At 51.1% G+C, this 27,412-nt stretch overlaps 31 non-coding genes across 31 annotated transcripts; all 31 read right to left on the bottom strand.

Moving 5' to 3' along the window:
- Window positions 1-476: 476 nt before the first annotated feature.
- Trnaa-agc lies at window positions 477-549 on the bottom strand. The gene has a single exon. It is a non-coding gene; the product is annotated as a tRNA-Ala (tRNA).
- A 405-nt stretch (window positions 550-954) lies between these two features.
- Trnaa-ugc lies at window positions 955-1,027 on the bottom strand. Its single transcript has one exon. It is a non-coding gene; the product is annotated as a tRNA-Ala (tRNA).
- A 1,002-nt stretch (window positions 1,028-2,029) lies between these two features.
- Window positions 2,030-2,102, bottom strand: Trnaa-agc. Its single transcript has one exon. It is a non-coding gene; the product is annotated as a tRNA-Ala (tRNA).
- Window positions 2,103-2,507: 405 nt separating this feature from the next.
- Trnaa-ugc lies at window positions 2,508-2,580 on the bottom strand. The gene has a single exon. It is a non-coding gene; the product is annotated as a tRNA-Ala (tRNA).
- A 1,002-nt stretch (window positions 2,581-3,582) lies between these two features.
- Window positions 3,583-3,655, bottom strand: Trnaa-agc. The gene has a single exon. It is a non-coding gene; the product is annotated as a tRNA-Ala (tRNA).
- Window positions 3,656-4,071: 416 nt separating this feature from the next.
- Trnaa-ugc lies at window positions 4,072-4,144 on the bottom strand. Its single transcript has one exon. It is a non-coding gene; the product is annotated as a tRNA-Ala (tRNA).
- A 1,492-nt stretch (window positions 4,145-5,636) lies between these two features.
- Window positions 5,637-5,709, bottom strand: Trnaa-ugc. Its single transcript has one exon. It is a non-coding gene; the product is annotated as a tRNA-Ala (tRNA).
- A 993-nt stretch (window positions 5,710-6,702) lies between these two features.
- On the bottom strand, window positions 6,703-6,775 carry Trnaa-agc. The gene has a single exon. It is a non-coding gene; the product is annotated as a tRNA-Ala (tRNA).
- Window positions 6,776-7,191: 416 nt separating this feature from the next.
- On the bottom strand, window positions 7,192-7,264 carry Trnaa-ugc. Its single transcript has one exon. It is a non-coding gene; the product is annotated as a tRNA-Ala (tRNA).
- Window positions 7,265-8,266: 1,002 nt separating this feature from the next.
- Window positions 8,267-8,339, bottom strand: Trnaa-agc. The gene has a single exon. It is a non-coding gene; the product is annotated as a tRNA-Ala (tRNA).
- Window positions 8,340-8,755: 416 nt separating this feature from the next.
- Window positions 8,756-8,828, bottom strand: Trnaa-ugc. The gene has a single exon. It is a non-coding gene; the product is annotated as a tRNA-Ala (tRNA).
- Window positions 8,829-9,830: 1,002 nt separating this feature from the next.
- Trnaa-agc lies at window positions 9,831-9,903 on the bottom strand. Its single transcript has one exon. It is a non-coding gene; the product is annotated as a tRNA-Ala (tRNA).
- Window positions 9,904-10,319: 416 nt separating this feature from the next.
- On the bottom strand, window positions 10,320-10,392 carry Trnaa-ugc. The gene has a single exon. It is a non-coding gene; the product is annotated as a tRNA-Ala (tRNA).
- A 1,492-nt stretch (window positions 10,393-11,884) lies between these two features.
- Trnaa-ugc lies at window positions 11,885-11,957 on the bottom strand. Its single transcript has one exon. It is a non-coding gene; the product is annotated as a tRNA-Ala (tRNA).
- Window positions 11,958-12,950: 993 nt separating this feature from the next.
- On the bottom strand, window positions 12,951-13,023 carry Trnaa-agc. Its single transcript has one exon. It is a non-coding gene; the product is annotated as a tRNA-Ala (tRNA).
- Window positions 13,024-13,439: 416 nt separating this feature from the next.
- Window positions 13,440-13,512, bottom strand: Trnaa-ugc. Its single transcript has one exon. It is a non-coding gene; the product is annotated as a tRNA-Ala (tRNA).
- Window positions 13,513-14,514: 1,002 nt separating this feature from the next.
- Trnaa-agc lies at window positions 14,515-14,587 on the bottom strand. Its single transcript has one exon. It is a non-coding gene; the product is annotated as a tRNA-Ala (tRNA).
- Window positions 14,588-15,003: 416 nt separating this feature from the next.
- Window positions 15,004-15,076, bottom strand: Trnaa-ugc. Its single transcript has one exon. It is a non-coding gene; the product is annotated as a tRNA-Ala (tRNA).
- A 993-nt stretch (window positions 15,077-16,069) lies between these two features.
- Window positions 16,070-16,142, bottom strand: Trnaa-agc. Its single transcript has one exon. It is a non-coding gene; the product is annotated as a tRNA-Ala (tRNA).
- Window positions 16,143-16,558: 416 nt separating this feature from the next.
- Window positions 16,559-16,631, bottom strand: Trnaa-ugc. The gene has a single exon. It is a non-coding gene; the product is annotated as a tRNA-Ala (tRNA).
- A 1,002-nt stretch (window positions 16,632-17,633) lies between these two features.
- Window positions 17,634-17,706, bottom strand: Trnad-auc. Its single transcript has one exon. It is a non-coding gene; the product is annotated as a tRNA-Asp (tRNA).
- Window positions 17,707-18,122: 416 nt separating this feature from the next.
- Trnaa-ugc lies at window positions 18,123-18,195 on the bottom strand. Its single transcript has one exon. It is a non-coding gene; the product is annotated as a tRNA-Ala (tRNA).
- A 993-nt stretch (window positions 18,196-19,188) lies between these two features.
- On the bottom strand, window positions 19,189-19,261 carry Trnad-auc. The gene has a single exon. It is a non-coding gene; the product is annotated as a tRNA-Asp (tRNA).
- Window positions 19,262-19,677: 416 nt separating this feature from the next.
- On the bottom strand, window positions 19,678-19,750 carry Trnaa-ugc. The gene has a single exon. It is a non-coding gene; the product is annotated as a tRNA-Ala (tRNA).
- Window positions 19,751-20,743: 993 nt separating this feature from the next.
- Trnaa-agc lies at window positions 20,744-20,816 on the bottom strand. The gene has a single exon. It is a non-coding gene; the product is annotated as a tRNA-Ala (tRNA).
- A 416-nt stretch (window positions 20,817-21,232) lies between these two features.
- Window positions 21,233-21,305, bottom strand: Trnaa-ugc. The gene has a single exon. It is a non-coding gene; the product is annotated as a tRNA-Ala (tRNA).
- A 1,492-nt stretch (window positions 21,306-22,797) lies between these two features.
- Trnaa-ugc lies at window positions 22,798-22,870 on the bottom strand. Its single transcript has one exon. It is a non-coding gene; the product is annotated as a tRNA-Ala (tRNA).
- A 1,002-nt stretch (window positions 22,871-23,872) lies between these two features.
- Window positions 23,873-23,945, bottom strand: Trnad-auc. The gene has a single exon. It is a non-coding gene; the product is annotated as a tRNA-Asp (tRNA).
- A 416-nt stretch (window positions 23,946-24,361) lies between these two features.
- On the bottom strand, window positions 24,362-24,434 carry Trnaa-ugc. The gene has a single exon. It is a non-coding gene; the product is annotated as a tRNA-Ala (tRNA).
- A 993-nt stretch (window positions 24,435-25,427) lies between these two features.
- Window positions 25,428-25,500, bottom strand: Trnaa-agc. Its single transcript has one exon. It is a non-coding gene; the product is annotated as a tRNA-Ala (tRNA).
- Window positions 25,501-25,916: 416 nt separating this feature from the next.
- Trnaa-ugc lies at window positions 25,917-25,989 on the bottom strand. The gene has a single exon. It is a non-coding gene; the product is annotated as a tRNA-Ala (tRNA).
- Between the last annotated feature and the right edge of the window lie 1,423 nt (window positions 25,990-27,412).

The following is a 27,412-nucleotide window of genomic DNA, read 5'->3' on the forward strand; positions in this document are numbered from 1 at the left end:
TTCGCCTACGACTTAGGCCGCCCTCCTAGTGTGGCTGTTCCGTGTCTGCAGGCAGCGAGGGGCTGCAAGCTTCCTGTGTTCGCGCCTATGTCACCTCTGCTTGCTTGTCAGAGACAGAGTATCGCAAAACATACAACTCACTCCATGAATTGATTGCTACGGCATCTGTCATCAGCAGTCACAACTAGCAACACCAGTAGCAGCCGACTGCACGTCAAGAATTGGAATGTGCAGTGGGATTTTTGTGAATTCGGCGCAAGGCTGATCTTTGCGACATAGGTTTGAGAATCTTATGGGAACACTTGTACTGTTTCTAAATTAAGTGTAGTGGTGGGAGGAGGGTGCTTCGTGCGCATTACAGCACGCTTGCCAATTGTGGCTGCTAATCGTTGGCTCGTATATGCCTTGACACATTTTCTGGCTGTGAATAATTCCACTTGCATGGCAGTGTGCGCATGTTGGTGTGTTAAATATCCTGGAGGCGCTGGGTATCGATCCCAGTACCTCTCGCATGCTAAGCGAGCGCTCTACCATCTGAGCTACGCCCCCTGCTGACGAACTGCGCTACATACAGCCATATCAATGACACAGACCCTTGCACTCCCATTATTCCGCTGACAAACACTACTCTCAATGTGTCCGTGAGGGTGTCTTTCAGGTTTCCTGCATTCTGTATCGAATCGTAGTTGACCAAAATCAAAGTGGCACGCACGACGTCGAAAATAGCGTTCGGCCAACGCTCTGAGGTAGACGAACGTGTTGTCCACTCTCTAGACTTCATTGAGGTTAGGCCGTTATACCTAAGGCAGATTTGCACTCGATGACACCTCGACAACAGCCGGTCCTCACATTTACGTCTTGCTCTCCTTACGTCAGTATACGAGTCTGTGACGCTGGCTTTGCAACATCTTGCGTGCCTTTAGGCTCGCCGCGACCAACACTTACCACAAAACATGGAGGCGCCGGGGCTTGAACCCGGGACCTTTCACATGCAAAGCGAACGCTCTACCAGCTGAGCTACGCCCCCAAGCACAACCAAGCTGCGCTGTTCTCCGTTCTTTGCTACTCTTATGTGCACGGACACGATGGTTGGTTGGTTTGCAGGGGTGAAGGGACCAGAGTACAAAGGCGCGGACACGTTCACATACGCAAGAGTTCCAAGTAGTTTCGATGCTCTGGTATTACGACTGCAAATTCCGTCCGTTTTTAACGTCTTAAATTGAAGGGACAGTCACAAGTTGCTCCGTTTTCACTCCATGTCGACAATCACACAGCACCTGAGGTAACAAGCACATCTGAAGACCCATTGTGCACTCGACTGTTCATGCCAACTCACTGCCTCGCACTTTACTACTGTGTACCACTCTTGTCGTCCAACTGCAAAAGACTGGGCCACAACAACTTTCCGCGTCTCCATTGCACTGCGCAAACTACGAAACGCTCCCCAAACATGGCACTCACCCACGCAGACGACTTTTCCGACTTTACACGACGCTCACGCTAGTGACAGCCTTATTTAGAGCTTGACGTCGCACACAAGCGAATGAGCACATTTCGCCTACGACTTAGGCCGCCCTCCTAGTGTGGCTGTTCGGTGTCTGCAGGCAGCGAGGGGCTGCAAGCTTCCTGTGTTCGCGCCTATGTCACCTCTGCTTGCTTGTCAGAGACAGAGTATCGCAAAACATACAACTCACTCCATGAATTGATTGCTACGGCATCTGTCATCAGCAGTCACAACTAGCAACACCAGTAGCAGCCGACTGCACGTAAAGAATTGGAATTTGCAGTGGGATTTTTGTGAATTCGGCGCGAGGCTGATCTTTGCGACATAGGTTTGAGAATCTTATGGGAACACTTGTACTGTTTCTAAATTAAGTGTAGTGGTGGGAGGAGGGTGCTTCGTGCGCATTACAGCACGCTTGCCAATTGTGGCTGCTAATCGTTGGCTCGTATCTGCCTTGACACATTTTCTGGCTGTGAATTATTCCACTTGCATGGCAGTGTGCACATGTTGGTGTGTTAAAAATCCTGGAGGCGCTGGGTATCGATCCCAGTACCTCTCGCATGCTAAGCGAGCGCTCTACCATCTGAGCTACGCCCCCTGCTGACGAACTGCGCTACATACAGCCATATCAATGACACAGACCCTTGCACTCCCATTATTCCGCTGACAAACACTACTCTCAATGTGTCCGTGAGGGTGTCTTTCAGGTTTCCTGCATTCTGTATCGAATCGTAGTTGGCCAAAATCAAAGTGGCACGCACGACGTCGAAAATAGCGTTCGGCCAACGCTCTGAGGTAGACGAACGTGTTGTCCACTCTCTAGACTTCATTGAGGTTAGGCCGTTATACCTAAGGCAGATTTGCACTCGATGACACCTCGACAACAGCCGGTCCTCACATTTACGTCTTGCTCTCCTTACGTCAGTATACGAGTCTGTGACGCTGGCTTTGCAACATCTTGCGTGCCTTTAGGCTCGCCGCGACCAACACTTACCACAAAACATGGAGGCGCCGGGGCTTGAACCCGGGACCTTTCACATGCAAAGCGAACGCTCTACCAACTGAGCTACGCCCCCAAGCACAACCAAGCTGCGCTGTTCTCCGTTCTTTGCTACTCTTATTTGCACGGACGCGATGGTTGGTTGGTTTGCAGGGGTGAAGGGACCAGAGTACAAAGGCGCGGACACGTTCACATACGCAAGAGTTCCAAGTAGTTTCGATGCTCTGGTATTACGACTGCAAATTCCGTCCGTTTTTAACGTCTTAAATTGAAGGGACAGTCACAAGTTGCTCCGTTTTCACTCCATGTCGACAATCACACAGCACCTGAGGTAACAAGCACATCTGAAGACCCATTGTGCACTCGACTGTTCATGCCAACTCACTGCCTCGCACTTTACTACTGTGTACCACTCTTGTCGTCCAACTGCAAAAGACTGGGCCACAACAACTTTCCGCGTCTCCATTGCACTGCGCAAACTACGAAACGCTCCCCAAACATGGCACTCACCCACGCAGACGACTTTTCCGACTTTACACGACGCTCACGCTAGTGACAGCCTTATTTAGAGCTTGACGTCGCACACAAGCGAATGAGCACATTTCGCCTACGACTTAGGCCGCCCTCCTAGTGTTGCTGTTCCGTGTCTGCAGGCAGCGAGGGGCTGCAAGCTTCCTGTGTTCGCGCCTATGTCACCTCTGCTTGCTTGTCAGAGACAGAGTATCGCAAAACATACAACTCACTCCATGAATTGATTGCTACGGCATCTGTCATCAGCAGTCACAACTAGCAACACCAGTAGCAGCCGACTGCACGTCAAGAATTGGAATGTGCAGTGGGATTTTTGTGAATTCGGCGCAAGGCTGATCTTTGCGACATAGGTTTGAGAATCTTATGGGAACACTTGTACTGTTTCTAAATTAAGTGTAGTGGTGGGAGGAGGGTGCTTCGTGCGCATTACAGCACGCTTGCCAATTGTGGCTGCTAATCGTTGGCTCGTATCTGCCTTGACACATTTTCTGGCTGTGAATTATTCCACTTGCATGGCAGTGTGCGCATGTTGGTGTGTTAAAAATTCTGGAGGCGCTGGGTATCGATCCCAGTACCTCTCGCATGCTAAGCGAGCGCTCTACCATCTGAGCTACGGCCCCTGCTGACGAACTGCGCTACATACAGCCATATCAATGGCACAGACCCTTGCACTCCCATTATTCCGCTGACAAACACTACTCTCAATGTGTCCGTGAGGGTGTCTTTCAGGTTTCCTGCATTCTGTATCGAATCGTAGTTGGCCAAAATCAAAGTGGCACGCACGACGTCGAAAATAGCGTTCGGCCAACGCTCTGAGGTAGACGAACGTGTTGTCCACTCTCTAGACTTCATTGAGGTTAGGCCGTTATACCTAAGGCAGATTTGCACTCGATGACACCTCGACAACAGCCGGTCCTCACATTTACGTCTTGCTCTCCTTACGTCAGTATACGAGTCTGTGACGCTGGCTTTGCAACATCTTGCGTGCCTTTAGGCTCGCCGCGACCAACACTTACCACGCACTGACCACAAAACGTGGAGGCGCCGGGGCTTGAACCCGGGACCTTTCACATGCAAAGCGAACGCTCTACCAGCTGAGCTACGCCCCCAAGCACAACCAAGCTGCGCTGTTCTCCGTTCTTTGCTACTCTTATGTGCACGGACACGATGGTTGGTTGGTTTGCAGGGGTGAAGGGACCAGAGTACAAAGGCGCGGACACGTTCACATACGCAAGAGTTCCAAGTAGTTTCGATGCTCTGGTATTACGACTGCAAATTCCGTCCGTTTTTAACGTCTTAAATTGAAGGGACAGTCACAAGTTGCTCCGTTTTCACTCCATGTCGACAATCACACAGCACCTGAGGTAACAAGCACATCTGAAGACCCATTGTGCACTCGACTGTTCATGCCAACTCACTGCCTCGCACTTTACTACTGTGTACCACTCTTGTCGTCCAACTGCAAAAGACTGGGCCACAACAACTTTCCGCGTCTCCATTGCACTGCGCAAACTACGAAACGCTCCCCAAACATGGCACTCACCCACGCAGACGACTTTACACGACGCTCACGCAACGCTCACGCTAGTGACAGCCTTATTTAGAGCTTGACGTCGCACACAAGCGAATGAGCACATTTCGCCTACGACTTAGGCCGCCCTCCAAGTGTGGCTGTTCGGTGTCTGCAGGCAGCGAGGGGCTGCAAGCTTCCTGTGTTCGCGCCTATGTCACCTCTGCTTGCTTGTCAGAGACAGAGTATCGCAAAACATACAACTCACTCCATGAATTGATTGCTACGGCATCTGTCATCAGCAGTCACAACTAGCAACACCAGTAGCAGCCGACTGCACGTCAAGAATTGGAATGTGCAGTGGGATTTTTGTGAATTCGGCGCAGGGCTGATCTTCGCGACATAGGTTTGAGAATCTTATGGGAACACTTGTACTGTTTCTAAATTAAGTGTAGTGGTGGGAGGAGGGTGCTTCGTGCGCATTACAGCACGCTTGCCAATTGTGGCTGCTAATCGTTGGCTCGTATCTGCCTTGACACATTTTCTGGCTGTGAATTATTCCACTTGCATGGCAGTGTGCGCATGTTGGTGTGTTAAAAATTCTGGAGGCGCTGGGTATCGATCCCAGTGCCTCCCGCATGCTAAGCGAGCGCTCACCATCTGTGCTACGCCCCCTGCTGACGAACTGCGCTACATACAGCCATATCAATGACACAGACCCTTGCACTCCCAGTATTCCGCTGACAAACACTACTCTCAATGTGTCCGTGAGGGTGCCTTTCAGGTTTCCTGCATTCTGTATCGAATCGTAGTTGGCCAAAATCAAAGTGGCACGCACGACGTCGAAAATAGCGTTCGGCCAACGCTCTGAGGTAGACGAACGTGTTGTCCACTCTCTAGACTTCATTGAGGTTAGGCCGTTATACCTAAGGCAGATTTGCACTCGATGACACCTCGACAACAGCCGGTCCTCACATTTACGTCTTGCTCTCCTTACGTCAGTATACGAGTCTGTGACGCTGGCTTTGCAACATCTTGCGTGCCTTTAGGCTCGCCGCGACCAACACTTACCACGCACTGACCACAAAACATGGAGGCGCCGGGGCTTGAACCCGGGACCTTTCACATGCAAAGCGAACGCTCTACCAACTGAGCTACGCCCCCAAGCACAAGCAAGCTGCGCTGATCTCCGTTCTTTGCTACTCTTATGTGCACGGACGCGATGGTTGGTTGGTTTGCAGGGGTGAAGGGACCAGAGTACAAAGGCGCGGACACGTTCACATACGCAAGAGTTCCAAGTAGTTTCGATGCTCTGGTATTACGACTGCAAATTCCGTCCGTTTTTAACGTCTTAAATTGAAGGGACAGTCACAAGTTGCTCCGTTTTCACTCCATGTCGACAATCACACAGCACCTGAGGTAACAAGCACATCTGAAGACCCATTGTGCACTCGACTGTTCATGCCAACTCACTGCCTCGCACTTTACTACTGTGTACCACTCTTGTCGTCCAACTGCAAAAGACTGGCCCACAACAACTTTCCGCGTCTCCATTGCACTGCGCAAACTACGAAACGCTCCCCAAACATGGCACTCACCCACGCAGACGACTTTACACGACGCTCACGCTAGTGACAGCCTTATTTAGAGCTTGACGTCGCACACAAGCGAATGAGCACATTTCGCCTACGACTTAGGCCGCCCTCCTAGTGTGGCTGTTCGGTGTCTGCAGGCAGCGAGGGGCTGCAAGCTTCCTGTGTTCGCGCCTATGTCACCTCTGCTTGCTTGTCAGAGACAGAGTATCGCAAAACATACAACTCACTCCATGAATTGATTGCTACGGCATCTGTCATCAGCAGTCACAACTAGCAACACCAGTAGCAGCCGACTGCACGTCAAGAATTGGAATGTGCAGTGGGATTTTTGTGAATTCCGCGCTAGGCTGATCTTTGCGACATAGGTTTGAGAATCTTATGGGAACACTTGTACTGTTTCTAAATTAAGTGTAGTGGTGGGAGGAGGGTGCTTCGTGCGCATTACAGCACGCTTGCCAATTGTGGCTGCTAATCGTTGGCTCGTATCTGCCTTGACACATTTTCTGGCTGTGAATTATTCCACTTGCATGGCAGTGTGCGCATGTTGGTGTGTTAAAAATTCTGGAGGCGCTGGGTATCGATCCCAGTACCTCTCGCATGCTAAGCGAGCGCTCTACCATCTGAGCTACGCCCCCTGCTGACGAACTGCGCTACATACAGCCATATCAATGACACAGACCCTTGCACTCCCATTATTCCGCTGACAAACACTACTCTCAATGTGTCCGTGAGGGTGTCTTTCAGGTTTCCTGCATTCTGTATCGAATCGTAGTTGGCCAAAATCAAAGTGGCACGCACGACGTCGAAAATAGCGTTCGGCCAACGCTCTGAGGTAGACGAACGTGTTGTCCACTCTCTAGACTTCATTGAGGTTAGGCCGTTATACCTAAGGCAGATTTGCACTCGATGACACCTCGACAACAGCCGGTCCTCACATTTACGTCTTGCTCTCCTTACGTCAGTATACGAGTCTGTGACGCTGGCTTTGCAACATCTTGCGTGCCTTTAGGCTCGCCGCGACCAACACTTACCACGCACTGACCACAAAACATGGAGGCGCCGGGGCTTGAACCCGGGACCTTTCACATGCAAAGCGAACGCTCTACCAACTAAGCTACGCCCCCAAGCACAAGCAAGCTGCGCTGTTCTCCGTTCTTTGCTACTCTTATGTGCACGGACGCGATGGTTGGTTGGTTTGCAGGGGTGAAGGGACCAGAGTACAAAGGCGCGGACACGTTCACATACGCAAGAGTTCCAAGTAGTTTCGATGCTCTGGTATTACGACTGCAAATTCCGTCCGTTTTTGACGTCTTAAATTGAAGGGACAGTCACACGTTGCTCCGTTTTCACTCCATGTCGACAATCACACAGCAACTGAGGTAACAAGCACATCTGAAGACCCATTGTGCACTCGACTGTTCATGCCAACTCACTGCCTCGCACTTTACTACTGTGTACCACTCTTGTCGTCCAACTGCAAAAGACTGGCCCACAACAACTTTCCCCGTCTCCATTGCACTGCGCAAACTACGAAACGCTCCCCAAACATGGCACTCACCCACGCAGACGACTTTTCCGACTTTACACGACGCTCACGCTAGTGACAGCCTTATTTAGAGCTTGACGTCGCACACAAGCGAATGAGCACATTTCGCCTACGACTTAGGCCGCCCTCCTAGTGTGGCTGTTCGGTGTCTGTAGGCAGCGAGGGGCTGCAAGCTTCCTGTGTTCGCGCCTATGTCACCTCTGCTTGCTTGTCAGAGACAGAGTATCGCAAAACATACAACTCACTCCATGAATTGATTGCTACGGCATCTGTCATCAGCAGTCACAACTAGCAACACCAGTAGCAGCCGACTCCACGTCAAGAATTGGAATGTGCAGTGGGATTTTTGTGAATTCCGCGCTAGGCTGACCTTTGCGACATAGGTTTGAGAATCTTATGGGGACACTTGTACTGTTTCTAAATTAAGTGTAGTGGTGGGAGGAGGGTGCTTCGTGCGCATTACAGCACGCTTGCCAATTGTGGCTGCTAATCGTTGGCTCGTATCTGCCTTGACACATTTTCAGGCTGTGAATTATTCCACTTGCATGGCAGTGTGCGCATGTTGGTGTGTTAAAAATTCTGGAGGCGCTGGGTATCGATCCCAGTACCTCTCGCATGCTAAGCGAGCGCTCTACCATCTGAGCTACGCCCCCTGCTGACGAACTGCGCTACATACAGCCATATCAATGACACAGACCCTTGCACTCCCATTATTCCGCTGACAAACACTACTCTCAATGTGTCCGTGAGGGTGTCTTTCAGGTTTCCTGCATTCTGTATCGAATCGTAGTTGGCCAAAATCAAAGTGGCACGCACGACGTCGAAAATAGCGTTCGGCCAACGCTCTGAGGTAGACGAACGTGTTGTCCACTCTCTAGACTTCATTGAGGTTAGGCCGTTATACCTAAGGCAGATTTGCACTCGATGACACCTCGACAACAGCCGGTCCTCACATTTACGTCTTGCTCTCCTTACGTCAGTATACGAGTCTGTGACGCTGGCTTTGCAACATCTTGCGTGCCTTTAGGCTCGCCGCGACCAACACTTACCACGCACTGACCACAAAACATGGAGGCGCCGGGGCTTGAACCCGGGACCTTTCACATGCAAAGCGAACGCTCTACCAACTGAGCTACGCCCCCAAGCACAAGCAAGATGCGCTGTTCTCCGTTCTTTGCTACTCTTATGTGCACGGACGCGATGGTTGGTTGGTTTGCAGGGGTGAAGGGACCAGAGTACAAAGGCGCGGACACGTTCACATACGCAAGAGTTCCAAGTAGTTTCGATGCTCTGGTATTACGACTGCAAATTCCGTCCGTTTTTAACGTCTTAAATTGAAGGGACAGTCACAAGTTGCTCCGTTTTCACTCCATGTCGACAATCACACAGCACCTGAGGTAACAAGCACATCTGAAGACCCATTGTGCACTCGACTGTTCATGCCAACTCACTGCCTCGCACTTTACTACTGTGTACCACTCTTGTCGTCCAACTGCAAAAGACTGGGCCACAACAACTTTCCGCGTCTCCATTGCACTGCGCAAACTACGAAACGCTCCCCAAACATGGCACTCACCCACGCAGACGACTTTTCCGACTTTACACGACGCTCACGCTAGTGACAGCCTTATTTAGAGCTTGACGTCGCACACAAGCGAATGAGCACATTTCGCCTACGACTTAGGCCGCCCTCCTAGTGTTGCTGTTCCGTGTCTGCAGGCAGCGAGGGGCTGCAAGCTTCCTGTGTTCGCGCCTATGTCACCTCTGCTTGCTTGTCAGAGACAGAGTATCGCAAAACATACAACTCACTCCATGAATTGATTGCTACGGCATCTGTCATCAGCAGTCACAACTAGCAACACCAGTAGCAGCCGACTGCACGTCAAGAATTGGAATGTGCAGTGGGATTTTTGTGAATTCGGCGCAAGGCTGATCTTTGCGACATAGGTTTGAGAATCTTATGGGAACACTTGTACTGTTTCTAAATTAAGTGTAGTGGTGGGAGGAGGGTGCTTCGTGCGCATTACAGCACGCTTGCCAATTGTGGCTGCTAATCGTTGGCTCGTATCTGCCTTGACACATTTTCTGGCTGTGAATTATTCCACTTGCATGGCAGTGTGCGCATGTTGGTGTGTTAAAAATTCTGGAGGCGCTGGGTATCGATCCCAGTACCTCTCGCATGCTAAGCGAGCGCTCTACCATCTGAGCTACGCCCCCTGCTGACGAACTGCGCTACATACAGCCATATCAATGGCACAGACCCTTGCACTCCCATTATTCCGCTGACAAACACTACTCTCAATGTGTCCGTGAGGGTGTCTTTCAGGTTTCCTGCATTCTGTATCGAATCGTAGTTGGCCAAAATCAAAGTGGCACGCACGACGTCGAAAATAGCGTTCGGCCAACGCTCTGAGGTAGACGAACGTGTTGTCCACTCTCTAGACTTCATTGAGGTTAGGCCGTTATACCTAAGGCAGATTTGCACTCGATGACACCTCGACAACAGCCGGTCCTCACATTTACGTCTTGCTCTCCTTACGTCAGTATACGAGTCTGTGACGCTGGCTTTGCAACATCTTGCGTGCCTTTAGGCTCGCCGCGACCAACACTTACCACGCACTGACCACAAAACATGGAGACGCCGGGGCTTGAACCCGGGACCTTTCACATGCAAAGCGAACGCTCTACCAACTGAGCTACGCCCCCAAGCACAAGCAAGCTGCGCTGATCTCCGTTCTTTGCTACTCTTATGTGCACGGACGCGATGGTTGGTTGGTTTGCAGGGGTGAAGGGACCAGAGTACAAAGGCGCGGACACGTTCACATACGCAAGAGTTCCAAGTAGTTTCGATGCTCTGGTATTACGACTGCAAATTCCGTCCGTTTTTAACGTCTTAAATTGAAGGGACAGTCACAAGTTGCTCCGTTTTCACTCCATGTCGACAATCACACAGCACCTGAGGTAACAAGCACATCTGAAGACCCATTGTGCACTCGACTGTTCATGCCAACTCACTGCCTCGCACTTTACTACTGTGTACCACTCTTGTCGTCCAACTGCAAAAGACTGGGCCACAACAACTTTCCGCGTCTCCATTGCACTGCGCAAACTACGAAACGCTCCCCAAACATGGCACTCACCCACGCAGACGACTTTACACGACGCTCACGCAACGCTCACGCTAGTGACAGCCTTATTTAGAGCTTGACGTCGCACACAAGCGAATGAGCACATTTCGCCTACGACTTAGGCCGCCCTCCAAGTGTGGCTGTTCGGTGTCTGCAGGCAGCGAGGGGCTGCAAGCTTCCTGTGTTCGCGCCTATGTCACCTCTGCTTGCTTGTCAGAGACAGAGTATCGCAAAACATACAACTCACTCCATGAATTGATTGCTACGGCATCTGTCATCAGCAGTCACAACTAGCAACACCAGTAGCAGCCGACTGCACGTCAAGAATTGGAATGTGCAGTGGGATTTTTGTGAATTCGGCGCAGGGCTGATCTTCGCGACATAGGTTTGAGAATCTTATGGGAACACTTGTACTGTTTCTAAATTAAGTGTAGTGGTGGGAGGAGGGTGCTTCGTGCGCATTACAGCACGCTTGCCAATTGTGGCTGCTAATCGTTGGCTCGTATCTGCCTTGACACATTTTCTGGCTGTGAATTATTCCACTTGCATGGCAGTGTGCGCATGTTGGTGTGTTAAAAATTCTGGAGGCGCTGGGTATCGATCCCAGTGCCTCCCGCATGCTAAGCGAGCGCTCACCATCTGAGCTACGCCCCCTGCTGACGAACTGCGCTACATACAGCCATATCAATGACACAGACCCTTGCACTCCCAGTATTCCGCTGACAAACACTACTCTCAATGTGTCCGTGAGGGTGCCTTTCAGGTTTCCTGCATTCTGTATCGAATCGTAGTTGGCCAAAATCAAAGTGGCACGCACGACGTCGAAAATAGCGTTCGGCCAACGCTCTGAGGTAGACGAACGTGTTGTCCACTCTCTAGACTTCATTGAGGTTAGGCCGTTATACCTAAGGCAGATTTGCACTCGATGACACCTCGACAACAGCCGGTCCTCACATTTACGTCTTGCTCTCCTTACGTCAGTATACGAGTCTGTGACGCTGGCTTTGCAACATCTTGCGTGCCTTTAGGCTCGCCGCGACCAACACTTACCACGCACTGACCACAAAACATGGAGGCGCCGGGGCTTGAACCCGGGACCTTTCACATGCAAAGCGAACGCTCTACCAAACGAGCTACGCCCCCAAGCACAAGCAAGCTGCGCTGATCTCCGTTCTTTGCTACTCTTATGTGCACGGACGCGATGGTTGGTTGGTTTGCAGGGGTGAAGGGACCAGAGTACAAAGGCGCGGACACGTTCACATACGCAAGAGTTCCAAGTAGTTTCGATGCTCTGGTATTACGACTGCAAATTCCGTCCGTTTTTAACGTCTTAAATTGAAGGGACAGTCACAAGTTGCTCCGTTTTCACTCCATGTCGACAATCACACAGCACCTGAGGTAACAAGCACATCTGAAGACCCATTGTGCACTCGACTGTTCATGCCAACTCACTGCCTCGCACTTTACTACTGTGTACCACTCTTGTCGTCCAACTGCAAAAGACTGGCCCACAACAACTTTCCGCGTCTCCATTGCACTGCGCAAACTACGAAACGCTCCCCAAACATGGCACTCACCCACGCAGACGACTTTACACGACGCTCACGCTAGTGACAGCCTTATTTAGAGCTTGACGTCGCACACAAGCGAATGAGCACATTTCGCCTACGACTTAGGCCGCCCTCCTAGTGTGGCTGTTCGGTGTCTGCAGGCAGCGAGGGGCTGCAAGCTTCCTGTGTTCGCGCCTATGTCACCTCTGCTTGCTTGTCAGAGACAGAGTATCGCAAAACATACAACTCACTCCATGAATTGATTGCTACGGCATCTGTCATCAGCAGTCACAACTAGCAACACCAGTAGCAGCCGACTGCACGTCAAGAATTGGAATGTGCAGTGGGATTTTTGTGAATTCCGCGCTAGGCTGATCTTTGCGACATAGGTTTGAGAATCTTATGGGAACACTTGTACTGTTTCTAAATTAAGTGTAGTGGTGGGAGGAGGGTGCTTCGTGCGCATTACAGCACGCTTGCCAATTGTGGCTGCTAATCGTTGGCTCGTATCTGCCTTGACACATTTTCTGGCTGTGAATTATTCCACTTGCATGGCAGTGTGCGCATGTTGGTGTGTTAAAAATTCTGGAGGCGCTGGGTATCGATCCCAGTACCTCTCGCATGCTAAGCGAGCGCTCTACCATCTGAGCTACGCCCCCTGCTGACGAACTGCGCTACATACAGCCATATCAATGACACAGACCCTTGCACTCCCATTATTCCGCTGACAAACACTACTCTCAATGTGTCCGTGAGGGTGTCTTTCAGGTTTCCTGCATTCTGTATCGAATCGTAGTTGGCCAAAATCAAAGTGGCACGCACGACGTCGAAAATAGCGTTCGGCCAACGCTCTGAGGTAGACGAACGTGTTGTCCACTCTCTAGACTTCATTGAGGTTAGGCCGTTATACCTAAGGCAGATTTGCACTCGATGACACCTCGACAACAGCCGGTCCTCACATTTACGTCTTGCTCTCCTTACGTCAGTATACGAGTCTGTGACGCTGGCTTTGCAACATCTTGCGTGCCTTTAGGCTCGCCGCGACCAACACTTACCACGCACTGACCACAAAACATGGAGGCGCCGGGGCTTGAACCCGGGACCTTTCACATGCAAAGCGAACGCTCTACCAACTGAGCTACGCCCCCAAGCACAAGCAAGCTGCGCTGTTCTCCGTTCTTTGCTACTCTTATGTGCACGGACGCGATGGTTGGTTGGTTTGCAGGGGTGAAGGGACCAGAGTACAAAGGCGCGGACACGTTCACATACGCAAGAGTTCCAAGTAGTTTCGATGCTCTGGTATTACGACTGCAAATTCCGTCCGTTTTTAACGTCTTAAATTGAAGGGACAGTCACAAGTTGCTCCGTTTTCACTCCATGTCGACAATCACACAGCACCTGAGGTAACAAGCACATCTGAAGACCCATTGTGCACTCGACTGTTCATGCCAACTCACTGCCTCGCACTTTACTACTGTGTACCACTCTTGTCGTCCAACTGCAAAAGACTGGGCCACAACAACTTTCCGCGTCTCCATTGCACTGCGCAAACTACGAAACGCTCCCCAAACATGGCACTCACCCACGCAGACGACTTTTCCGACTTTACACGACGCTCACGCTAGTGACAGCCTTATTTAGAGCTTGACGTCGCACACAAGCGAATGAGCACATTTCGCCTACGACTTAGGCCGCCCTCCTAGTGTGGCTGTTCGGTGTCTGCAGGCAGCGAGGGGCTGCAAGCTTCCTGTGTTCGCGCCTATGTCACCTCTGCTTGCTTGTCAGAGACAGAGTATCGCAAAACATACAACTCACTCCATGAATTGATTGCTACGGCATCTGTCATCAGCAGTCACAACTAGCAACACCAGTAGCAGCCGACTCCACGTCAAGAATTGGAATGTGCAGTGGGATTTTTGTGAATTCCGCGCTAGGCTGATCTTTGCGACATAGGTTTGAGAATCTTATGGGAACACTTGTACTGTTTCTAAATTAAGTGTAGTGGTGGGAGGAGGGTGCTTCGTGCGCATTACAGCACGCTTGCCAATTGTGGCTGCTAATCGTTGGCTCGTATCTGCCTTGACACATTTTCTGGCTGTGAATTATTCCACTTGCATGGCAGTGTGCGCATGTTGGTGTGTCAAAAATTCTGGAGGCGCTGGGTATCGATCCCAGTACCTCTCGCATGCTAAGCGGGCGCTCTACCATCTGAGCTACGCCCCCTGCTGACTAACTGCGCTACATACAGCCATATCAATGACACAGACCCTTGCACTCCCATTATTCCGCTGACAAACACTACTCTCAATGTGTCCGTGAGGGTGTCTTTCAGGTTTCCTGCATTCTGTATCGAATCGTAGTTGGCCAAAATCAAAGTGGCACGCACGACGTCGAAAATAGCGTTCGGCCAACGCTCTGAGGTAGACGAACGTGTTGTCCACTCTCTAGACTTCATTGAGGTTAGGCCGTTATACCTAAGGCAGATTTGCACTCGATGACACCTCGACAACAGCCGGTCCTCACATTTACGTCTTGCTCTCCTTACGTCAGTATACGAGTCTGTGACGCTGGCTTTGCAACATCTTGCGTGCCTTTAGGCTCGCCGCGACCAACACTTACCACGCACTGACCACAAAACATGGAGGCGCCGGGGCTTGAACCCGGGACCTTTCACATGCAAAGCGAACGCTCTACCAACTGAGCTACGCCCCCAAGCACAAGCAAGCTGCGCTGATCTCCGTTCTTTGCTACTCTTATGTGCACGGACGCGATGGTTGGTTGGTTTGCAGGGGTGAAGGGACCAGAGTACAAAGGCGCGGACACGTTCACATACGCAAGAGTTCCAAGTAGTTTCGATGCTCTGGTATTACGACTGCAAATTCCGTCCGTTTTTAACGTCTTAAATTGAAGGGACAGTCACAAGTTGCTCCGTTTTCACTCCATGTCGACAATCACACAGCACCTGAGGTAACAAGCACATCTGAAGACCCATTGTGCACTCGACTGTTCATGCCAACTCACTGCCTCGCACTTTACTACTGTGTACCACTCTTGTCGTCCAACTGCAAAAGACTGGCCCACAACAACTTTCCGCGTCTCCATTGCACTGCGCAAACTACGAAACGCTCCCCAAACATTGCACTCACCCACGCAGACGACTTTACACGACGCTCACGCTAGTGACAGCCTTATTTAGAGCTTGACGTCGCACACAAGCGAATGAGCACATTTCGCCTACGACTTAGGCCGCCCTCCTAGTGTGGCTGTTCGGTGTCTGCAGGCAGCGAGGGGCTGCAAGCTTCCTGTGTTGGCGCCTATGTCACCTCTGCTTGCTTGTCAGAGACAGAGTATCGCAAAACATACAACTCACTCCATGAATTGATTGCTACGGCATCTGTCATCAGCAGTCACAACTAGCAACACCAGTAGCAGCCGACTCCACGTCAAGAATTGGAATGTGCAGTGGGATTTTTGTGAATTCCGCGCTAGGCTGATCTTTGCGACATAGGTTTGAGAATCTTATGGGAACACTTGTACTGTTTCTAAATTAAGTGTAGTGGTGGGAGGAGGGTGCTTCGTGCGCATTACAGCACGCTTGCCAATTGTGGCTGCTAATCGTTGGCTCGTATCTGCCTTGACACATTTTCTGGCTGTGAATTATTCCACTTGCATGGCAGTGTGCGCATGTTGGTGTGTTAAAAATTCTGGAGGCGCTGGGTATCGATCCCAGTACCTCTCGCATGCTAAGCGAGCGCTCTACCATCTGAGCAACGCCCCCTGCTGACGAACTGCGCTACATACAGCCATATCAATGACACAGACCCTTGCACTCCCATTATTCCGCTGACAAACACTACTCTCAATGTGTCCGTGAGGGTGTCTTTCAGGTTTCCTGCATTCTGTATCGAATCGTAGTTGGCCAAAATCAAAGTGGCACGCACGACGTCGAAAATAGCGTTCGGCCAACGCTCTGAGGTAGACGAACGTGTTGTCCACTCTCTAGACTTCATTGAGGTTAGGCCGTTATACCTAAGGCAGATTTGCACTCGATGACACCTCGACAACAGCCGGTCCTCACATTTACGTCTTGCTCTCCTTACGTCAGTATACGAGTCTGTGACGCTGGCTTTGCAACATCTTGCGTGCCTTTAGGCTCGCCGCGACCAACACTTACCACGCACTGACCACAAAACATGGAGGCGCCGGGGCTTGAACCCGGGACCTTTCACATGCAAAGCGAACGCTCTACCAACTGAGCTACGCCCCCAAGCACAAGCAAGCTGCGCTGTTCTCCGTTCTTTGCTACTCTTATGTGCACGGACGCGATGGTTGGTTGGTTTGCAGGGGTGAAGGGACCAGAGTACAAAGGCGCGGACACGTTCACATACGCAAAAGTTCCAAGTAGTTTCGATGCTCTGGTATTACGACTGCAAATTCCGTCCGTTTTTAACGTCTTAAATTGAAGGGACAGTCACAAGTTGCTCCGTTTTCACTCCATGTCGACAATCACACAGCACCTGAGGTAACAAGCACATCTGAAGACCCATTGTGCACTCGACTGTTCATGACAACTCACTGCCTCGCACTTTACTACTGTGTACCACTCTTGTCGTCCAACTGCAAAAGACTGGGCCACAACAACTTTCCGCGTCTCCATTGCACTGCGCAAACTACGAAACGCTCCCCAAACATGGCACTCACCCACGCAGACGACTTTTCCGACTTTACACGACGCTCACGCTAGTGACAGCCTTATTTAGAGCTTGACGTCGCACACAAGCGAATGAGCACATTTCGCCTACGACTTAGGCCGCCCTCCTAGTGTGGCTGTTCGGTGTCTGCAGGCAGCGAGGGGCTGCAAGCTTCCTGTGTTGGCGCCTATGTCACCTCTGCTTGCTTGTCAGAGACAGAGTATCGCAAAACATACAACTCACTCCATGAATTGATTGCTACGGCATCTGTCATCAGCAGTCACAACTAGCAACACCAGTAGCAGCCGACTCCACGTCAAGAATTGGAATGTGCAGTGGGATTTTTGTGAATTCCGCGCTAGGCTGATCTTTGCGACATAGGTTTGAGAATCTTATGGGAACACTTGTACTGTTTCTAAATTAAGTGTAGTGGTGGGAGGAGGGTGCTTCGTGCGCATTACAGCACGCTTGCCAATTGTGGCTGCTAATCGTTGGCTCGTATCTGCCTTGACACATTTTCTGGCTGTGAATTATTCCACTTGCATGGCAGTGTGCGCATGTTGGTGTGTTAAAAATTCTGGAGGCGCTGGGTATCGATCCCAGTACCTCTCGCATGATAAGCGAGCGCTCTACCATCTGAGCAACGCCCCCTGCTGACGAACTGCGCTACATACAGCCATATCAATGACACAGACCCTTGCACTCCCATTATTCCGCTGACAAACACTACTCTCAATGTGTCCGTGAGGGTGTCTTTCAGGTTTCCTGCATTCTGTATCGAATCGTAGTTGGCCAAAATTAAAGTGGCACGCACGACGTCGAAAATAGCGTTCGGCCAACGCTCTGAGGTAGACGAACGTGTTGTCCACTCTCTAGACTTCATTGAGGTTAGGCCGTTATACCTAAGGCAGATTTGCACTCGATGACACCTCGACAACAGCCGGTCCTCACATTTACGTCTTGCTCTCCTTACGTCAGTATACGAGTCTGTGACGCTGGCTTTGCAACATCTTGCGTGCCTTTAGGCTCGCCGCGACCAACACTTACCACGCACTGACCACAAAACATGGAGGAGCCGGGGCTTGAACCCGGGACCTTTCACATGCAAAGCGAACGCTCTACCAACTGAGCTACGCCCCCAAGCACAAGCAAGCTGCGCTGTTCTCCGTTCTTTGCTACTCTTATGTGCACGGACGCGATGGTTGGTTGGTTTGCAGGGGTGAAGGGACCAGAGTACAAAGGCGCGGACACGTTCACATACGCAAGAGTTCCAAGTAGTTTCGATGCTCTGGTATTACGACTGCAAATTCCGTCCGTTTTTAACGTCTTAAATTGAAGGGACAGTCACAAGTTGCTCCGTTTTCACTCCATGTCGACAATCACACAGCACCTGAGGTAACAAGCACATCTGAAGACCCATTGTGCACTCGACTGTTCATGCCAACTCACTGCCTCGCACTTTACTACTGTGTACCACTCTTGTCGTCCAACTGCAAAAGACTGGGCCACAACAACTTTCCGCGTCTCCATTGCACTGCGCAAACTACGAAACGCTCCCCAAACATGGCACTCACCCACGCAGACGACTTTACACGACGCTCACGCTAGTGACAGCCTTATTTAGAGCTTGACGTCGCACACAAGCGAATGAGCACATTTCGCCTACGACTTAGGCCGCCCTCCTAGTGTGGCTGTTCGGTGTCTGCAGGCAGCGAGGGGCTGCAAGCTTCCTGTGTTCGCGCCTATGTCACCTCTGCTTGCTTGTCAGAGACAGAGTATCGCAAAACATACAACTCACTCCATGAATTGATTGCTACGGCATCTGTCATCAGCAGTCACAACTAGCAACACCAGTAGCAGCCGACTCCACGTCAAGAATTGGAATGTGCAGTGGGATTTTTGTGAATTCCGCGCTAGGCTGATCTTTGCGACATAGGTTTGAGAATCTTATGGGAACACTTGTACTGTTTCTAAATTAAGTGTAGTGGTGGGAGGAGGGTGCTTCGTGCGCATTACAGCACGCTTGCCAATTGTGGCTGCTAATCGTTGGCTCGTATCTGCCTTGACACATTTTCTGGCTGTGAATTATTCCACTTGCATGGCAGTGTGCGCATGTTGGTGTGTTAAAAATTCTGGAGGCGCTGGGTATCGATCCCAGTACCTCTCGCATGATAAGCGAGCGCTCTACCATCTGAGCTACGCCCCCTGCTGACGAACTGCGCTACATACAGCCATATCAATGACACAGACCCTTGCACTCCCATTATTCCGCTGACAAACACTACTCTCAATGTGTCCGTGAGGGTGTCTTTCAGGTTTCCTGCATTCTGTATCGAATCGTAGTTGGCCAAAATTAAAGTGGCACGCACGACGTCGAAAATAGCGTTCGGCCAACGCTCTGAGGTAGACGAACGTGTTGTCCACTCTCTAGACTTCATTGAGGTTAGGCCGTTATACCTAAGGCAGATTTGCACTCGATGACACCTCGACAACAGCCGGTCCTCACATTTACGTCTTGCTCTCCTTACGTCAGTATACGAGTCTGTGACGCTGGCTTTGCAACATCTTGCGTGCCTTTAGGCTCGCCGCGACCAACACTTACCACGCACTGACCACAAAACATGGAGGAGCCGGGGCTTGAACCCGGGACCTTTCACATGCAAAGCGAACGCTCTACCAACTGAGCTACGCCCCCAAGCACAACCAAGCTGCGCTGTTCTCCGTTCTTTGCTACTCTTATGTGCACGGACGCGATGGTTGGTTGGTTTGCAGGGGTGAAGGGACCAGAGTACAAAGGCGCGGACACGTTCACATACGCAAGAGTTCCAAGTAGTTTCGATGCTCTGGTATTACGACTGCAAATTCCGTCCGTTTTTAACGTCTTAAATTGAAGGGACAGTCACAAGTTGCTCCGTTTTCACTCCATGTCGACAATCACACAGCACCTGAGGTAACAAGCACATCTGAAGACCCATTGTGCACTCGACTGTTCATGCCAACTCACTGCCTCGCACTTTACTACTGTGTACCACTCTTGTCGTCCAACTGCAAAAGACTGGGCCACAACAACTTTCCGCGTCTCCATTGCACTGCGCAAACTACGAAACGCTCCCCAAACATGGCACTCACCCACGCAGACGACTTTACACGACGCTCACGCTAGTGACAGCCTTATTTAGAGCTTGACGTCGCACACAAGCGAATGAGCACATTTCGCCTACGACTTAGGCCGCCCTCCTAGTGTGGCTGTTCGGTGTCTGCAGGCAGCGAGGGGCTGTAAGCTTCCTGTGTTCGCGCCTATGTCACCTCTGCTTGCTTGTCAGAGACAGAGTATCGCAAAACATACAACTCACTCCATGAATTGATTGCTACGGCATCTGTCATCAGCAGTCACAACTAGCAACACCAGTAGCAGCCGACTCCACGTCAAGAATTGGAATGTGCAGTGGGATTTTTGTGAATTCGGCGCTAGGCTGACCTTTGCGACATAGGTTTGAGAATCTTATGGGGACACTTGTACTGTTTCTAAATTAAGTGTAGTGGTGGGAGGAGGGTGCTTCGTGCGCATTACAGCACGCTTGCCAATTGTGGCTGCTAATCGTTGGCTCGTATCTGCCTTGACACATTTTCTGGCTGTGAATTATTCCACTTGCATGGCAGTGTGCGCATGTTGGTGTGTTAAAAATTCTGGAGGCGCTGGGTATCGATCCCAGTACCTCTCGCATGCTAAGCGAACGCTCTACCATCTGAGCTACGGCCCCTGCTGACGAACTGCGCTACATACAGCCATATCAATGGCACAGACCCTTGCACTCCCATTATTCCGCTGACAAACACTACTCTCAATGTGTCCGTGAGGGTGTCTTTCAGGTTTCCTGCATTCTGTATCGAATCGTAGTTGGCCAAAATCAAAGTGGCACGCACGACGTCGAAAATAGCGTTCGGCCAACGCTCTGAGGTAGACGAACGTGTTGTCCACTCTCTAGACTTCATTGAGGTTAGGCCGTTATACCTAAGGCAGATTTGCACTCGATGACACCTCGACAACAGCCGGTCCTCACATTTACGTCTTGCTCTCCTTACGTCAGTATACGAGTCTGTGACGCTGGCTTTGCAACATCTTGCGTGCCTTTAGGCTCGCCGCGACCAACACTTACCACGCACTGACCACAAAACGTGGAGGCGCCGGGGCTTGAACCCGGGACCTTTCACATGCAAAGCGAACGCTCTACCAGCTGAGCTACGCCCCCAAGCACAACCAAGCTGCGCTGTTCTCCGTTCTTTGCTACTCTTATGTGCACGGACACGATGGTTGGTTGGTTTGCAGGGGTGAAGGGACCAGAGTACAAAGGCGCGGACACGTTCACATACGCAAGAGTTCCAAGTAGTTTCGATGCTCTGGTATTACGACTGCAAATTCCGTCCGTTTTTAACGTCTTAAATTGAAGGGACAGTCACAAGTTGCTCCGTTTTCACTCCATGTCGACAATCACACAGCACCTGAGGTAACAAGCACATCTGAAGACCCATTGTGCACTCGACTGTTCATGCCAACTCACTGCCTCGCACTTTACTACTGTGTACCACTCTTGTCGTCCAACTGCAAAAGACTGGGCCACAACAACTTTCCGCGTCTCCATTGCACTGCGCAAACTACGAAACGCTCCCCAAACATGGCACTCACCCACGCAGACGACTTTACACGACGCTCACGCAACGCTCACGCTAGTGACAGCCTTATTTAGAGCTTGACGTCGCACACAAGCGAATGAGCACATTTCGCCTACGACTTAGGCCGCCCTCCAAGTGTGGCTGTTCGGTGTCTGCAGGCAGCGAGGGGCTGCAAGCTTCCTGTGTTCGCGCCTATGTCACCTCTGCTTGCTTGTCAGAGACAGAGTATCGCAAAACATACAACTCACTCCATGAATTGATTGCTACGGCATCTGTCATCAGCAGTCACAACTAGCAACACCAGTAGCAGCCGACTGCACGTCAAGAATTGGAATGTGCAGTGGGATTTTTGTGAATTCGGCGCAGGGCTGATCTTCGCGACATAGGTTTGAGAATCTTATGGGAACACTTGTACTGTTTCTAAATTAAGTGTAGTGGTGGGAGGAGGGTGCTTCGTGCGCATTACAGCACGCTTGCCAATTGTGGCTGCTAATCGTTGGCTCGTATCTGCCTTGACACATTTTCTGGCTGTGAATTATTCCACTTGCATGGCAGTGTGCGCATGTTGGTGTGTTAAAAATTCTGGAGGCGCTGGGTATCGATCCCAGTGCCTCCCGCATCCTAAGCGAGCGCTCACCATCTGAGCTACGCCCCCTGCTGACGAACTGCGCTACATACAGCCATATCAATGACACAGACCCTTGCACTCCCAGTATTCCGCTGACAAACACTACTCTCAATGTGTCCGTGAGGGTGCCTTTCAGGTTTCCTGCATTCTGTATCGAATCGTAGTTGGCCAAAATCAAAGTGGCACGCACGACGTCGAAAATAGCGTTCGGCCAACGCTCTGAGGTAGACGAACGTGTTGTCCACTCTCTAGACTTCATTGAGGTTAGGCCGTTATACCTAAGGCAGATTTGCACTCGATGACACCTCGACAACAGCCGGTCCTCACATTTACGTCTTGCTCTCCTTACGTCAGTATACGAGTCTGTGACGCTGGCTTTGCAACATCTTGCGTGCCTTTAGGCTCGCCGCGACCAACACTTACCACGCACTGACCACAAAACATGGAGGCGCCGGGGCTTGAACCCGGGACCTTTCACATGCAAAGCGAACGCTCTACCAACTGAGCTACGCCCCCAAGCACAAGCAAGCTGCGCTGATCTCCGTTCTTTGCTACTCTTATGTGCACGGACGCGATGGTTGGTTGGTTTGCAGGGGTGAAGGGACCAGAGTACAAAGGCGCGGACACGTTCACATACGCAAGAGTTCCAAGTAGTTTCGATGCTCTGGTATTACGACTGCAAATTCCGTCCGTTTTTAACGTCTTAAATTGAAGGGACAGTCACAAGTTGCTCCGTTTTCACTCCATGTCGACAATCACACAGCACCTGAGGTAACAAGCACATCTGAAGACCCATTGTGCACTCGACTGTTCATGCCAACTCACTGCCTCGCACTTTACTACTGTGTACCACTCTTGTCGTCCAACTGCAAAAGACTGGGCCACAACAACTTTCCGCGTCTCCATTGCACTGCGCAAACTGCGAAACGCTCCCCAAACATGGCACTCACCCACGCAGACGACTTTTCCGACTTTACACGACGCTCACGCTAGTGACAGCCTTATTTAGAGCTTGACGTCGCACACAAGCGAATGAGCACATTTCGCCTACGACTTAGGCCGCCCTCCTAGTGTGGCTGTTCGGTGTCTGCAGGCAGCGAGGGGCTGCAAGCTTCCTGTGTTCGCGCCTATGTCACCTCTGCTTGCTTGTCAGAGACAGAGTATCGCAAAACATACAACTCACTCCATGAATTGATTGCTACGGCATCTGTCATCAGCAGTCACAACTAGCAACACCAGTAGCAGCCGACTGCACGTCAAGAATTGGAATGTGCAGTGGGATTTTTGTGAATTCCGCGCTAGGCTGATCTTTGCGACATAGGTTTGAGAATCTTATGGGAACACTTGTACTGTTTCTAAATTAAGTGTAGTGGTGGGAGGAGGGTGCTTCGTGCGCATTACAGCACGCTTGCCAATTGTGGCTGCTAATCGTTGGCTCGTATCTGCCTTGACACATTTTCTGGCTGTGAATTATTCCACTTGCATGGCAGTGTGCGCATGTTGGTGTGTTAAAAATTCTGGAGGCGCTGGGTATCGATCCCAGTACCTCTCGCATGATAAGCGAGCGCTCTACCATCTGAGCTACGCCCCCTGCTGACGAACTGCGCTACATACAGCCATATCAATGACACAGACCCTTGCACTCCCATTATTCCGCTGACAAACACTACTCTCAATGTGTCCGTGAGGGTGTCTTTCAGGTTTCCTGCATTCTGTATCGAATCGTAGTTGGCCAAAATTAAAGTGGCACGCACGACGTCGAAAATAGCGTTCGGCCAACGCTCTGAGGTAGACGAACGTGTTGTCCACTCTCTAGACTTCATTGAGGTTAGGCCGTTATACCTAAGGCAGATTTGCACTCGATGACACCTCGACAACAGCCGGTCCTCACATTTACGTCTTGCTCTCCTTACGTCAGTATACGAGTCTGTGACGCTGGCTTTGCAACATCTTGCGTGCCTTTAGGCTCGCCGCGACCAACACTTACCACGCACTGACCACAAAACATGGAGGAGCCGGGGCTTGAACCCGGGACCTTTCACATGCAAAGCGAACGCTCTACCAACTGAGCTACGCCCCCAAGCACAAGCAAGCTGCGCTGTTCTCCGTTCTTTGCTACTCTTATGTGCACGGACGCGATGGTTGGTTGGTTTGCAGGGGTGAAGGGACCAGAGTACAAAGGCGCGGACACGTTCACATACGCAAGAGTTCCAAGTAGTTTCGATGCTCTGGTATTACGACTGCAAATTCCGTCCGTTTTTAACGTCTTAAATTGAAGGGACAGTCACAAGTTGCTCCGTTTTCACTCCATGTCGACAATCACACAGCACCTGAGGTAACAAGCACATCTGAAGACCCATTGTGCACTCGACTGTTCATGCCAACTCACTGCCTCGCACTTTACTACTGTGTACCACTCTTGTCGTCCAACTGCAAAAGACTGGGCCACAACAACTTTCCGCGTCTCCATTGCACTGCGCAAACTACGAAACGCTCCCCAAACATGGCACTCACCCACGCAGACGACTTTACACGACGCTCACGCTAGTGACAGCCTTATTTAGAGCTTGACGTCGCACACAAGCGAATGAGCACATTTCGCCTACGACTTAGGCCGCCCTCCTAGTGTGGCTGTTCGGTGTCTGTAGGCAGCGAGGGGCTGCAAGCTTCCTGTGTTCGCGCCTATGTCACCTCTGCTTGCTTGTCAGAGACAGAGTATCGCAAAACATACAACTCACTCCATGAATTGATTGCTACGGCATCTGTCATCAGCAGTCACAACTAGCAACACCAGTAGCAGCCGACTGCACGTCAAGAATTGGAATGTGCAGTGGGATTTTTGTGAATTCGGCGCTAGGCTGATCTTTGCGACATAGGTTTGAGAATCTTATGGGGACACTTGTACTGTTTCTAAATTAAGTGTAGTGGTGGGAGGAGGGTGCTTCGTGCGCATTACAGCACGCTTGCCAATTGTGGCTGCTAATCGTTGGCTCGTATCTGCCTTGACACATTTTCTGGCTGTGAATTATTCCACTTGCATGGCAGTGTGCGCATGTTGGTGTGTTAAAAATTCTGGAGGCGCTGGGTATCGATCCCAGTACCTCTCGCATGCTAAGCGAGCGCTCTACCATCTGAGCTATGCCCCCTGCTGACGAACTGCGCTACATACAGCCATATCAATGGCACAGGCCCTTGCACGCCCATTATTCCGCTGACAAACACTACTCTCAATGTGTCCGTGAGGGTGTCTTTCAGGTTTCCTGCATTCTGTATCGAATCGTAGTTGGCCAAAATCAAAGTGGCACGCATGACGTCGAAAATAGAGTTCGGCCAACGCTCTGAGGTAGACGAGCGTGTTGTCCACTCTCTAGACTTCATTGAGGTTAGGCCGTTATACCTAAGGCAGATTTGTACTCGATGACACCTCGACAACAGCCGGTCCTCAAATTTACGTCTTGCTCTCCTTACGTCAGTATACGAGTCTGTGACGCTGGCTTTGCAACATCTTGCGTGCCTTTAGGCTCGCCGCGACCAACACTTACCACGCACTGACCACAAAACATGGAGGCGCCGGGGCTTGAACCCAGGGCCTTTCACATGCAAAGCGAACGCTCTACCAACTGAGCTACGCCCCCAAGCACAACCATGCTACCCTGTTTTCCATTGTTTGGACGGCTTTACACGACGCTCACGCTTTTTTTTTCCTTTATTGTATTTCAATTTCCCATCGGGGCGGGCTGGCAGCAGCATAGGCGCTGCTGTTCAGCCGGAAGACATAGAACAAAACAATAGAAGACATTTAAAAACAGCAAAGGAGAGAATAGAGTGAACATAGGTATAAAAAAGGGGGAACATCATGGAAGGCAATAGACAAAAAACGGGGTGACTGTAAAATGGAGTTAAAAAACATTATAAAAGTAGCACACACAAAAAGCCACACACTGCGAAGGTTAAAACAACACAAGGCATAGTATGACTGGAGCATAAAGGTTGCGACGGATGGCATAGCACATAACGTAACACTGACGGCGAACCTCAAGGCAGGACACAATTAAAATCACACCTCCGGCCGCACACGAGAAACAGCACTAAACACTTCACTGGTTGGGCACACTGATGATGATCAATACAATCTGACAGGCGCTAGGAGATGAGGGAGACCTGAAGAAGGGAGGGAGGGGAAAAGATGGGGGAGGCGAGCGGGGGGCGTGCGGAAGAGGGCCAGGTAGGGAGGGATGTGGGAAGGAGAGAGGCAAGTATGGGGTGCAGGGTCTCAGGGGAGGGGGGGACTGAGGAAAATCCGCTCTGGGAGAAGGAGGAAAGAGTAAAAGGGGGCCCTGGGGAGGGGGCGGGGGAGCAAGGCCAGGTTATAGTTGGAAGGAAGGGTAGATGTCACGGCGAAGTTCGTCATCCAGGAGGGGGAGGCGTTTGAAATTGCCCTGATGAAGGAGATGGAGGGTGTGGAGGTGGAGAGTGGGAGGGATTTAGCGATAGAGGCGCGGCAACGGGCGGGGGGTGGAGAGGAAGGAGGAAACCAGTGGGTGGGGGGGATCAAGCCTGTGAACAATGTAAAGGATGGGGAGATGTTGGAGGAACAGGAGGAGGTGGGGGAAGGGGAGCAGTTCATACAGGAGCCGTGTGGGGGAAGGAAGGCGGATACAGAAGGCAAGGCAGAGCGCATGGCGTTCAAGGATTTGGAGGGCCTTGTGAAAGCAGGTGGGGGCGGAGATCCAGGCAACGCTGGCATAACAGAGGATAGGACGGATGAGGGATTTGTAGGTGTGGAGGATGGTAGAAGGATGCAATCCCCATGTCCGGCCAGACAGGAGTTTCAGAAGGCAGACGCGGGAATGGGCTTTCTGCTGGATGGTCAGGAGATGAGGGGTCCAGGTGAGGTGTCGGTCAAGGTTGAGGCCAAGGTATTTCAGGGTGGGGGTGAGTTGGATAGGACGACCATAAAGGGTGAGGTAGAAATCATGGAGGCGAAAGGAGCGAGTGGTGCGGCCTATGATGATTGCCTGGGTTTTGGAGGGGTTGAGACGGAGGAACCACTGGTTA

This window comes from Schistocerca americana, chromosome 9 (assembly GCF_021461395.2).
Source record: "Schistocerca americana isolate TAMUIC-IGC-003095 chromosome 9, iqSchAmer2.1, whole genome shotgun sequence".
In the NCBI taxonomy this organism is placed as follows: domain Eukaryota; kingdom Metazoa; phylum Arthropoda; class Insecta; order Orthoptera; family Acrididae; genus Schistocerca; species Schistocerca americana.